This window comes from Astatotilapia calliptera, chromosome 9, assembly GCF_900246225.1.
Source record: "Astatotilapia calliptera chromosome 9, fAstCal1.2, whole genome shotgun sequence".
Taxonomy (NCBI): domain Eukaryota; kingdom Metazoa; phylum Chordata; class Actinopteri; order Cichliformes; family Cichlidae; genus Astatotilapia; species Astatotilapia calliptera.
Genome location: NC_039310.1, coordinates 16370712 through 16383712, shown reverse-complemented (window position 1 = coordinate 16383712; position 13001 = coordinate 16370712). Strand labels below are relative to the sequence as shown.

Sequence of the window (13001 nt, the reverse complement as noted above, 5' to 3'; positions counted from 1 at the left end):
CTTTCCCATCCATCCATCCATCCATCTTCATCCGCTTTATCCGGGGCCGGGTCGCGGGGGCAGCAGCCTAAGCAAAGAGGCCCAGACCTCCCTCTCCCCAGCCACCTCCTCCAGCTTATCCGGGGGAATACCAAGGCGTTCCCAGGCCAGCCGAGAGATATAATCTCTCCAGCGTGTCCTGGGTCTGCCCCGGGGCCTCCTCCCGGTGGGACATGCCTGGAACACCTCACCCAGGAGGCGCCCAGGGGGCATCCTTGTCAGATGCCCGAACCACCTCAGCTGGCTCCTTTCGATGTGGAGCAGCAGCTGCTCTACTCTGAGCCCCTCCCGGATGGCCGAACTTCTCACCCCATCTCTAAGGGAGAGGCCAGCCACCCTTCGGAGGAAGCTCATTTCTGCCGCTTGTATCCGCGATCTCGTTCTTTCGGTCACTACCCACAGCTCGTGGCCATAGGTGAGGGTAGGGACGTAGACCGACCGGTAAATTGAGAGCTTCGCTTTTACACTCAGCTCCCTCTTCACCACGACGGACCGGTGCAGCGTCCGCATTACTGCAGCTGCAGCCCCAATCCGTCTGTCGATCTCCGGCTCCCTTCTCCCATCACTCGCGAACAAGACCCCGAGATACTTGAACTCCTCCACTTGGGGCAGGAATTCATCCCCGACCCGGAGTGGGCACTCCACCCTTTTCCGGCTGAGAATCATGGCCTCAGATTTGGAGGTGCTGATCCTCATTCCCGCTGCTTCACACTCGGCTGCGAACCGTTCCAGTGCGAGCTGGAGGCCCTCACCCGATGAAGCCAACAGAACCACATCATCTGCAAAAATCAGAGATGAGATTCTGAGGCCACCAAAGCGAAAGCCCTCCGCCACTTGGCTGCGCCTAGAAATTCTGTCCATAAAAATTATGAACAGAACCGGAGACAAAGGGCAGCCCTGGCGGAGCCCATCACCCACCGGGAACGAGTCCGACTTATTGCCGGCAATGCGAACCAAGCTCTTGCAACGGTTGTATAGGGATCGAATGGCCCGTAGCAATGGGCCAGACACTCCATATTCCCGCAACACCTCCCACAGGACACCCCGAGGGACACAGGCGAATGCCTTCTCCAAGTCCACAAAACACATGTAGACTGGTTGGGCAAACTCCCATGCACCCTCAAGTATCCTGGAGAGGATAAAGAGCTGGTCCAGTGTTCCGCGACCAGGACGAAAACCGCATTGTTCCTCCTGTATCCGAGGTTGGACTAATGGACGAACTCTCCTTTCCAGCACCCTGGCATAGACTTTCCCAGGGAGGCTGAGGAGTGTGATCCCCCTGTAGTTGGAACACACCCTCCGGTCCCACTTCTTAAAGATGGGGACCACCACCCCGGTCTGCCAGTCCACAGGTACTGCCCCTGATCTCCACGCAACATTGCAGAGGCGTGTCAACCAGGACAGCCCTACAACGTCCAGAGCCTTCAGGAACTCGGGGCGGACCTCATCAACATCAACATTCTCTCCCCTCACACACAAAATGGTTGAAAAGGTCTCTCACTTGCAAGAACAGCTGAATCTGGACACTGTTAAGCCTTTAAAGCCGGTCGGAGCGGGCACGCTCCGTTTTGCAGAACTATTTTTAAATCCCACATAGAACCGGAACCATGTAAGCTAGCGCAATAGTTTTTTTTGCATATGAAACCGGAGGAGTTGTACTTACATCTTATGCCATCAGCTTGTCCTAGGTCACGGTTTCCTTCCACATATAGCTTTGCAAAAATTGCATAAAAAGTGCTTGCAGGAACAAAAACATAATATTCCAGAAACACGCTTTGCCGATCCGATCAGCTGTTCGTAAAACTTCCTACATTGAAATAGACGTCAGCGCGAACGATCGCATGTCCGACATGACCTGCCCGAAACTGGAAGTGACGTCATTTTCACGGAAAATGTCGTTTTTTTTACTTGTAGGCCTTAAAAGCCCATACTGATGTTTTTAAAAGTTATGTTTGACTTTATGCTTTTCTGAATAGTTTCTGGGATGCTTAGAACTCAAATTGCACTGCTTTAAATAGTTTATTTTGATGCACATGCTGTTTTTTTGCAAATTTGCATCATAGGTTTGTTTTTTCTGCAGTATTTAATAATTGGTGTATCTCAAAAATAAAACTATGAAGACACTCAAAATAAATTTCCTGTTGTTGTAAACTATTTTTTGCAACTTTTTTGTATTTAAAGTTTTGAGGGATAAACCCATTAAATTTCTCCAAGTAGAAGTATATGTAAAAAAACAAAAAACAAAAACGATTTTCAATTTTTTTTATAGTTTATTGCACTTTTTTGCAATTTATGTAGTTACTATGGACTTAATGCATACATATAATTAAAATTGGGCTATAATGGTTGTATTGATGTATAGCAACTTGAAATGCTCCCAAAAAATGGCACTACAGCATGTAAAAATATAAAGTAAGCTCTGGCGGACTTGGTTCTATGCTAGGTCTTAAAGGGTTAAACACAAAGAAAGGGGTCAGGCAAGAGCTGTGGTAGATCAGGAGAGACGGTTAAGAAGGCCTCGATCTCCCAGTAATATCTGCATCAGGCAGACTGATCCCTCCAAAGGGAGTTCTAACCTGTAACGAAAATCTTCACTGTGTAGCTGCTCCTCTCTTAAAACTACAAAACTGATCTAAGAAGCTGGAGATAATAGAACACATGAACAAGGTGCTGAAGAAGACATGCAAGATTGTTTTCAGACAAGCTTGAAGACAAATCTAAACTCCCCCCCCCCAATAACTTATTAAGGATTGAAGAAAAAAAAAGAAGGTTTGAGCCTTGCATCATCAGTACATCTGGTCTCTCTGTGTTTGGAGAGGAGTGCTTATTTGCCATGTTGCACAGCAGAGTTGCGTTAAACAAGAATTGGCTTTGGCTTTGCTTCTCACCTTGGCTTCAGTCCAGAGAGTCCCTCAGGCCATTGCTGCAAGACGTTAATGCTAGGAAACCTTTATGCATCATCCACTTCTCCCTGATGAAAGAAATAACAGCAGAATTGGGGTCCACAGTCCACAGTGTGAATCAGCACAACTCAGGACAAAAATAAATTAAATCTGTAACTGTGGTATATTAGAACATGTTCTAAGTCAATAATGCAACATCTGCATGTTGTAAAGTGAAGACATATCACGAAGCAGAAAGCCTGGCCTTATTTTCTTGCAACTGTAGCATTAACAGTTTACATTAAGTTAGTGTGAAACTGCAAGTTAGTCGTCTGCAGTCTTATAATATCCTTGGGGATTGTGAAGCCTATTACATCGTGGAAGACAGTGAGCACCTTTTTAATCATGGCATACAATTAATTAGATCCAGAAAAAAAGGTTTCAATTTTAAATGATATTCCCACTTGGGTAATTATAAAATGCAATGGTAACTTTAAAAAGGACTTTGCCAAGTTATTTGGCTACACTGGGGGGTGGGGGGTGGGGAGTAAATGAAAGGCTTCAGTAGCCTCACGCAGTCGTCCTTCTGCATGAAGGTGCCAAGTGAGTCAGCCGAAGGAATTCACTCACGTGATGTCATGTGCTGACATAAGAGTAAACTGATTCCTCTCGTGAACGCTACACAACTGCACGGCTAGAAGCCATGTGGAAAGGTGATATTTGGCATTCTCAACTGCTGCACACGACACACTTCAATACCTGGTATCTAAGAGGAGTCAGGGGAGGGTTACCAAATACTTTAAAGACAAAAATAAATTAACAATTACTGTCAATCTGCACGAATTAGCTCACATGTCTGGAAAAACTGCTACAGTCAATTTCATTTAAAGAAAAATGTCAGTATTACTGTATTTATCAGCTCCACCTTTCATTTCCTCTTTCTAGTGGCTCTTAGTTTTCATCCTCTGGAGGAATTTTCACTAATGCGATCACATGCGAACTCACAAAAAACCCTTAATCTGTGGGCTGAGTACGAAAACACTATAGAGTTGCTTTAACATTAATATTCTGTACATGCTCAACTGGATCAATACATGTCAGAAGCTATAATCAAAAATAAAATGGATCTCACGGATCTGTTGTTTGGATCATGAGGAGTTATTGCTATGATGCACCACAGGGGGGAAAAGGGTGGGTTACGAGTAATGCTGAAGCATCCTTCCCATTACATCACTTTAACTGGCAGGTAGCATCTCTCCAATCTCATCTAACAATATCAATAGTTCCTGTGACACAGGGAACCCGGTGGTGACATTACCGGTGTCATCGCAGACTAGGATCAAGAGTCATAGCAGAAATATGCAAGACACAAGCATACAAATTATGTAATTAAAACTGAGCAGAGCTGCCCCTAAGAAAAAGGCGGCGTCCCTTTAGATCCATGGAACCTTCATGTTGTGATTGCAAAAACAACAACAACAAAAAACCAAACACACACACACACACACACACAACACTGTCAAGCCAAGCTACCACTGTGCTTAAGCCGCAACATTAACTGAGTTATGTACTAACATTTATCCAGTAAGACACAGACACACAAAAGACGCTTGCTACTAAAAAGGCCACAAAACCTCAGTACTAGAAGTCACAAAGTTGCAGACTCACTAACAGTGCTGGTCACACAAACCTCAAAACCTGTCACTGCGCTCTGTATGGCCTCAGTCCAACCATCTGTTGGCATTTAGAAAGAGGTCAAAGATCATGAGGTCAGAAGTTCAGGTTCCCCTTAAACAGACTTCAGCCAATTAAACAGTTAACTGATAAAAGACAGTTTCATTATACGCAGCAAAAATCCCAGCTGAATGAAAGAGAAGCTACAAACTATGAGGGAACTATGAACTACTATTTTATCAATAGCGTTTACTTCCAGGTTTACACAGCTATAAGGTGGAATCAAATGTGTGCGTGAGACTTGCACTCCACTCTCTGATATGACACATCAGATGGAGAGCTGATGCTGCTATGTGGATCTCACTAAATCAGGGACTACAATCACCCACTACATTTTTAGTTAGTGAAGTTGGGAGTCGACCACACTGGAAGAGGGGCTTACTAGAGAGGCAGCATGTTACCGCTGTGTTATATCCTGACATTAGTTTGCTCTGCTGTGATGCATACTCTGCCACAGGCTCTTCAGATATGCTATTCAAGACCTAATCAGCATTTCTAAGGAGCCAGTTATGGTGTACTTTACATTTGGCTTGTAGTGCTCATTATCCATGTAGATAAGTGCGGTGCTAATTGACAAGATAAGATAAGACGAGATAAAATTCCCTTTATTAGTCCTGGGGTTGGGAAATCATTACGGCAGAAAAATGAAGAGTACAGGAATAAAATAAATAGATATTGTTATTGTTAGTGTGTTCCTTGATTTTTGGTGCCCACTTAGGGCTGTGCGATATGAACAAAATCTCATATCCCGATATAACAATTCTATCGTCCCGACAACAATATAAATCACAAAAATGTAACATTTTCTGTAATCTCGGGCAGCTCGACTTGCGGGAAGTGTTTCCAGCTGCGCATCGTGTACCTGGAGTCGAGTGTTTTAACCGATGCATGAAACTATACATTTTTAGACATAAGTTGTAACGGCCGCCGTTTTCTTTTTGAGTATTTATTACATGGCGTGCTGCGGGGAAAAGCCTATTCTAACGTTTGAGTCTAAGGTTTATTTTTTTAGCACCTGGCGGCTCTTTTTTACTTCTCATCCGTAAATAATCTGCTGTCTATGCACACAGCAACAGATATATGATTATCGACAACTTGTCACAGTTAGTTTCTGTACTATCAGAAACAGATTGCATGTAATTGCCAACTTGATCCCATTTAATCGCAGACTGACAGCAGTCTGACTCTGTCTTACGGTAACATTTATAACAGGTTTTAGTGTCCATGTTGCTTTTTTTCAGCAGTATCATGATAATATTGTATTGTTGAACCTTAACAGCAAGACAGACTATTGAACATTGCACAGTTTGAAAACTATTGTACTCAGAGATATATCAGACCTCAGACAAGCCTTAGTTCATAGCCTTAGTTTGTAGGAACCGGGTCATGATTCCTGGAAAGACATTGCTGTTAAGTGACAAATGTATTTTTTTGGCACATTGAGTACCACAAGGCAAGTGCCATCAAGTTCCATTATACTCAGAGGGCAGAAATTTCTAAAGCCAAAACTGGGTACCCCACACCAAAGCAATTTTGATTGGTAACATTTTTGCTCTGGTTGATGCCGTTATCTAAAGCCAAAACTTAGTAGTTGCAATCCCTTACTGCTTACTGTTCATTTTGAGTCAAAGACTTTGTCATTGAGGCTGGGCTAAACAATGCTACAAAGCCAGCCAATCAGGTTTTCATTGGACAAAGGGTAGATAGTTCATGACCATAAGAGCCAGGTCACACAAGGGTTAAGCACCAATGGAGCTATAGCTATGTGCCTTCTGAATAGGGCACTAATGGCCATCAATTTAATTAAAAAATAAAAATAAAAATAAACAAAAAAGGTTGATGCCTATCCTCATGGAAATACCTGGCCGTTAAGTCCTTTAAGCCATTGTGATGTCAAGATATGGTCAAGACGCTGTGGTAAAAAGAAAGGCAAAGGAGAAACTGCAAGGTGTACAGCATTTTGCCAAACTGAGATTTCCTACGATCTTGAATAGTTGTGATGATGATGATGATGGCGGCGAGTGCTAGCTAAACAGAATCAGCCTGAGGTGTTGGGTTGAGATCTAGTGACCGCAAACGCAAACGCAAACGCAAAGAGCATTCACATACTTATTTAAACACCGAGTCCCCCCCTCATATCTTATGAAGTGGGACATTGTCACCATTGGATACCATTCTTATCAGGAAATAAATGTGTCATCGTAGGATGATGATAATCATTCTGAACAACTTGTACAGATTTTCATTTACTGCTACAAAGAATACAAGCAGCAAGCACAAAAGGGGAGAGAAGGAAAGAGCCTGCTATCTAAACTATTTGACTAAAAATTCAGTGATTTTTAATCCAGTGATCAGTGAGATCAGCATATACAGAGATACGCTCATTAATAATTCAAAAGACTGGTGCAGATGAAGCCCGGTGTTTGGTGCACTTACATATGTTGCTCAAATAGCAACAGCTAGCACCTTCAACTGTGACCTCACTGGGAGTAAACGCAAATGTATAACGACCGTAATGACATTAATAACGTGTGATGTGAAAGGTGAGTCACAGTGACAAGAGGAAGCACATGGATACATGTGTGTGTGTAGCTAAAAGAGCCACGGGAACACAAGGTTGAGAAAGGGTGTGAACAGAAAGAATAATCTGTGGCCAATTGTATCAAATTTTAGGATGATCTGGAACTTGTCTTGTGACTTCTCTATATATCGACTGCATATCTGTGTGTGTGTGTGTGCGTGGGGGTGGGTCTGCCATCTTTTATTGGTTGTCACAGTTTGTAAGGAATTAGTTCCCATGGCGCCTGAAGCTGTACAGTGGAAGCAGAATCAGGATAAGGCTCCATGTTAGCGGGGGGGGGGGAGGGGAGGGGGGGGGGGGGAGGGCAGATCAGCTGACACAACTATGTCACTTTCTCAGCCAAAGACTGAGACAATGTGACAGGCTAACAGTCACTGCAAACACACACAAAGACTGATGAATCTGCAAAAGGCTTAAATAAACGTGCTTCAGTTTTTAGTTCTATGACAGTAGCAAGGATAGGGAAACGGTTCCAAATGCTGTCTTCTGCTTCACGCTACACTGTAAGCATGAGCCCGGTAATCATCTGTGAAGCATGTTTAGGGGGATGACTTTAAACCTCAGCATTACCTGATTAAGACAACTGCTGCTGCTCTGATAGTGGAACATGTAATTGGACAAGACAGACTAAAGACCTACGCAAAGCACCCTTCTCTTCCTCTCTCACCATTCCTTCCATTTACACTGTATCCCACTGAAACACTTGTATATGCCAGGTCAAGTAGACCCTAACCTATTTGACCTACACTTGGCAAAGCACACACTGACTATCTCAGTGGAAATTACTAACAGGAAGCAGTCAGTAGTAGCTGAGTTGGTAGCACCACTGCCTCACAGCAAGAAGGTCCTGGTTTCAAATGCAAGCATGGTTATCCTCAAACTTGTGTAAATGTCATGCACTAACTTAGTGTCCAGGTGGCGGGGAAAAACCCACACAAAAGATTCTTGATCTCAACAGTTTCACTTCCTGGTTTCATAATTTGCCAAAAAAAAAAAAAGAAAGAAAAAAAAAAACCCACACACAATCATCTAACACAACAGTAATTCATACTTTTCAAAACATAGAGATGCTTAGAGATGGACAAATAGAAAAGCCAGGGCTTAAGTTCCTTAAACTTGCCTTGTGATTGCTGGGGGGTTACATATTCCTTATTGGGCACACATTGGATGTTAGGCTCTAAACGGCTTGAAAAGACTGAAGATCTGGATCACTTAAACTCTGGTGTCATGTTTTCTGAAGAACTGAAGCACAAATTAAATCTAAATTGAAAAGATTATAAATGAAAATAGCTTAGAAGTTTTATTAGGTGCGATTTTCTGCCCCTGCAGTTCAACTTGTGTGTTCAGAGGTGCTCTTCTGCAAATCTTGGTTGCATGTAACCAGTGGTTGTTGAGTTACTGCTGCCTTGCTATCAGCTTGAAGCAGTCTGACCATTCACCACTGACCTCTGGCATCAAAGCAGCATTTTAACCCAGAGAACTGCCACTCACTGGATTTTTTCTCTTTTTAGACCATTCGTTGTAAACCCTAGAGATGGTTGTGTGGGGAAAATACCAGTAGATCAGCAGTTTCTGAAATACTCAGAGCAGCCCATCTGGCAACAACAACCATGCCACGTTCAAAGTCACTTAAAACACCCTCCTCCTCCATCCTGATGCCCAGTTTGAACTTCAGCAGGTCTTGTCGACGATGTCTACGTAGCGTTTTACTGCGTTTGGCCTCATTCCAAAATGTTTTTTTCTGTGACTTCAAAAGAATTTTAACTAGACCCAACAATACCTTTCAGTCCTTATTAGTGCGCATTTATCTAGTGCATAATGGTTTTATACCTTTAGTGCACATGGCTATTGTGCACTAGATAAATGTTGCCCAGCTTGTACCTGAAAGAATAACAAACTAACAGATAAAAGCATTTGGAAATTATTGTAGACTCCAAATGTTTAGGATAGTTTAAATCAAGCCGAGAACAGCAAGAGTAGCTGTTTGTCATGGGTTATGTAGTTCTTCTTTAATTGATTTTTATTTCTTTTAGAATTTTGTTTACTATAATTGCCTTTTTATCTCTGAGGAAAGACTTTATGGACTGCCATGAGTGAAACTGTTGGAGGCATTTCTTGTCTTTTTTGTCTCTGTTGGTTAATTTCTTAAATAACCAAAGAAAAAGTAAGTACATTTTTGATTAAAAAAAAATGGAATGAGAAAAAAAGAAGTTGAAGTGCCAGGCAACTTTCCAAACATTAGTGATATATTATTTAAATATTCAGTTTATGAGGATACGAAATTATTTCCTGTCAGCACTGCTTTTAATACCAAAGAAAGCTCTCCCCACTAGAAGAGTTGTTAAATTAAGATACTGTCAGTTGGCTTCCACGGCGTAGCATCAGTGCTCAGCCTCTCCTGTGTAATCTCCTCTCCAGCGAGGGCCTTTGTTTTGAACTCCACTGCCAGATGAGATGGGAGGGAGTTTTGTTTTGACAGCCCACATCTTCAGGTGCCAAAACCACAAATCTCTAGAGTTCAGGCATGAATGGTAGCACGTTAACATGCAAACAAACACATGCACACTCACATACAAACACGAGCGACAAATATCTGACAGTTCTGACAGGAAAGAAAACATTTTATTAAGTTATTAAGCATTTGAATGCTTGCACATGTGAATTTCAATTACTATTTTTTTTTTTTTTGCTTAAATCCGGACTAGAGATTTTTGTGAAAAACAGGCACTTAAATGTTATAAAATTCGCAAAAACAAAACCAGGTTCCAGCTTAAGGCCACTATAAGAGCTGGCCTTTAAGGATGTGTGTGGGCTTTAACTGCACCTTGGTTTTTTGACGTAGGAATTGGATGGGTTAAGGTTACCAAACAGCTAACCCAAACCAGGCATTTATCCTACAAGCAAGTTGCATCTCTTTAGCCTAAAATTGTTCTCGTCTGTATCTTAGGTGGTAAAACTCCACTGTTTACCAAAATCAAATGTCAGAGCCACACTTTTGCATGGTGGTATGCATGCATACTTTCAGTACTCTGAACAAAGACTTAAGTTTACATCTCTAAGGCTGTCAGCCTCGCTGTCAGTATTTGCATGATGTGAGCCTGTTAAACTTAACATCTAGAAAAAAAAGATGGTTTTGTGTAAAAAAAAAAAAACAAAAACAAAAAAACACTCATAAGTGAAACATCACAGAGGAAAAACTCAACATACGTGTTGCTTTATTTTTACTACTCTCTCCTTCCGCATGTAGTAGATTTAGATTGAGAGCTGAAATAATTTGAGCAGTCAGACAAATTTTTTGACTATGCTCAAACCCATCTGCTGTTTGGTCTCATCACAAGCTCTCTTCTACATTCAACAACAACAAAAAATAAATCTTTCAATTTTTACTTTACACTTATCATAATCGAAGCAGATTAGTTCAGCAAATTCTTGTTAATTATTTCCTCAATTATATAAAAGCCCAACAGCTGAAGTGCTGTTGTTATTTGGTTACAGTACTTCTGCTTTATACCTAAACTCTAGTCCAGATTGAAAACACAGGTTGGCTAAGGAGATTCCCATGCCCACGGAAAGCAGTAAAGACAAAGCACGCAAAACCACATTATAGGTCACTGACGAAACGCTGCTGAGTCAGCAGAAAGAGGTCGACAGAGAGATGAGAGAGATGGGAGGGTTAGGAGAAACCGCACTGGTCAGAGTTTGACTCTCACAATGTGCACAGAAGTGAAAAGCCTGAAACTCAATCCCCGCATTCCTCTGGCTTTATGACAAGCGGGTGAGAAATGCTGCTGCTCTGCACATCATTCCCTGCCACCCTAGCTCGGCCTGTGATGGCGGTTGAAGTGCGGCGTTTACCTCTGTCCTAGAACAAGAGTGAATGCATGGCTTTCTCAAGACCAATTCACACTGCATATTTTTGGACCACCCACCCAACTCCAGCAGGCAGCTTGCTCAATCCAAGTTTTCTCTCCCTCCTTCAGTGCCAAGGATTCCATCCTGGGCAGTGGGAAAGATGCCAACCACATGCTAGCACCCAGAGCCACAAACACATTGTGGCAGAGGAAAAAGGCAATTCACCCACTCACACAAATTAAGACAGCATACTCAAAGACCCTTATCTACAACTCACTACATCCTGTCATGCATCAAATTAGAAAACGCCAAGCTCCCTTTATCATAAAGCTCTCCATGAATGTCTATTTATTTAGACATTTAGTTTTATTTAAGTAATCTTTCCATTACACTAGCGATGACTGTGGAAGGAGCTCCTCTAAAATAATAATGAGCACCTTACGCATTGTTAGATCTACAGTATTGTACAGCTGAGCCATACCAGGTTAACAAACAAAAGGGCAAACAGCAGCAGAAGAACAGCCACACAGACATGTGACCTCTGCTGTCTCCTCTGGTAAAGCCAAACAGGCTAAGGGCACCTTCTTCGCAATAAGCAGTAGATATCACAATATCATTTAGCTTAAGAGATCAATATGCACTTTGCTGTGGCTGACCTACATAAGTGGAGGAGCGCAGAATGTTGAAATCATTGGATTGTCTGTGAGCATCACCATCCCGAGAGGCCTGGTGGAGTCTCCATGGGAGTAGGGCATGAGTCAATCTTTGTGTGTTGATGTTTTTAAAACCTTAATGTCAAAACATTCTCAAACATCTCGCAGGGTTTCTCCTGCACAGAAGCACCCCCAGAAGAGGAAAATCACCAGCATTTGTAGTATTTTTTTTTTTTTTAAACAGATCTGCTAAATGAGATTTCATCTGTTTAAATAGTTTCACTAAAGGTCATAAAAGGAAAATGCACTGATGTCCAAATAAGGCTACACAGACTGCAAGTTGATGTATCACAATTACATCAAAGGCCCATCTTAAGCCAGGAGTACACCCTTAACAGTGCAGGTGTTTCATAAGCTAAATGCCACAGAGAAATAGCCCGCCCTTATTATGATTAAATGCAAGATTAATAACATTTACTTACTGAGCTTAAATGTTCTGAAATATTACATTAAACTGACATACTCATTATTTAGCACAGACTGGTGTCCTTGAATGCCAAATACTGAGCACGCTTAAGGCACAAGTTATAACTCTAACCTCAGAATTAAACTTCTAGAGTCCTGATATCAGCACAGCTACCTTTGCTCTGTTTACGGAATAATACAGTCCCAATCTAATCATTGAAGCTGGCCTAAAGATTTCTTGGTTAAAAATAGAGCTGGGCGATAGAACGATAACGATATGTATCGCGATATAACTTTTACTCGATAGAGAAATTAAGCTATCGCGATAGACTTCGCCGCTCTTGTCCTCAAAAAAAAAAAAAAAAAAAAAAAGGTCAGCCAATCCAAATAAGTAGCGCAGAGCCGAACCAATCACAGCCGCAGCGTCACGTCCGCGTGACTTGTTACGTACAGCACAAGTGCCAAGCCGCACGTGTGTTTGTTTGGGAAGCAGCCAGCGGGTAATGGAGGAAATGAGTGTGCCGACTAGAAAAATCAACCGAGCGTGACCGAAGAGAAAACAGATGATGGTTCCAATGCCGGAGAGATTGTCGAACAGAAGAGCCATAGAAGTTCCGTAGTGTGAAGGTATTTCGGCTATTTCAAGTCTGACAAAAAACAGAGTAGCGTGCACTGTAAATTGTGCCGAAAGCAAGTCTGGAAATACAATAAACTGGTGCATGCGTCACACTGCGCCACGTTATTGTTTTGGTGAAATGAATTTCTACAATACTGTTACTGTTAATTCTACTCTCT

The 13001-nt window shown here is 42.2% G+C and overlaps 1 protein-coding gene across 9 annotated transcripts in view; it reads right to left on the bottom strand.

Annotated features, from left to right (window-relative positions):
• Positions 1–13001, bottom strand: part of ncoa2 (nuclear receptor coactivator 2) — a 60167-nt gene that overhangs the window by 39098 nt on the left and 8068 nt on the right. For 8 of the 9 annotated variants that reach the window (XM_026179483.1, XM_026179481.1, XM_026179488.1 and 5 more), the window contains exon 2: positions 2928–3010. The exons of the other annotated variant lie outside the window; for it this stretch is intronic. The gene's annotated coding sequence lies outside the window, so the exon portion shown is untranslated. The remainder of the gene's footprint in view (positions 1–2927; positions 3011–13001) is intronic. 9 annotated transcript variants of the gene reach the window in all.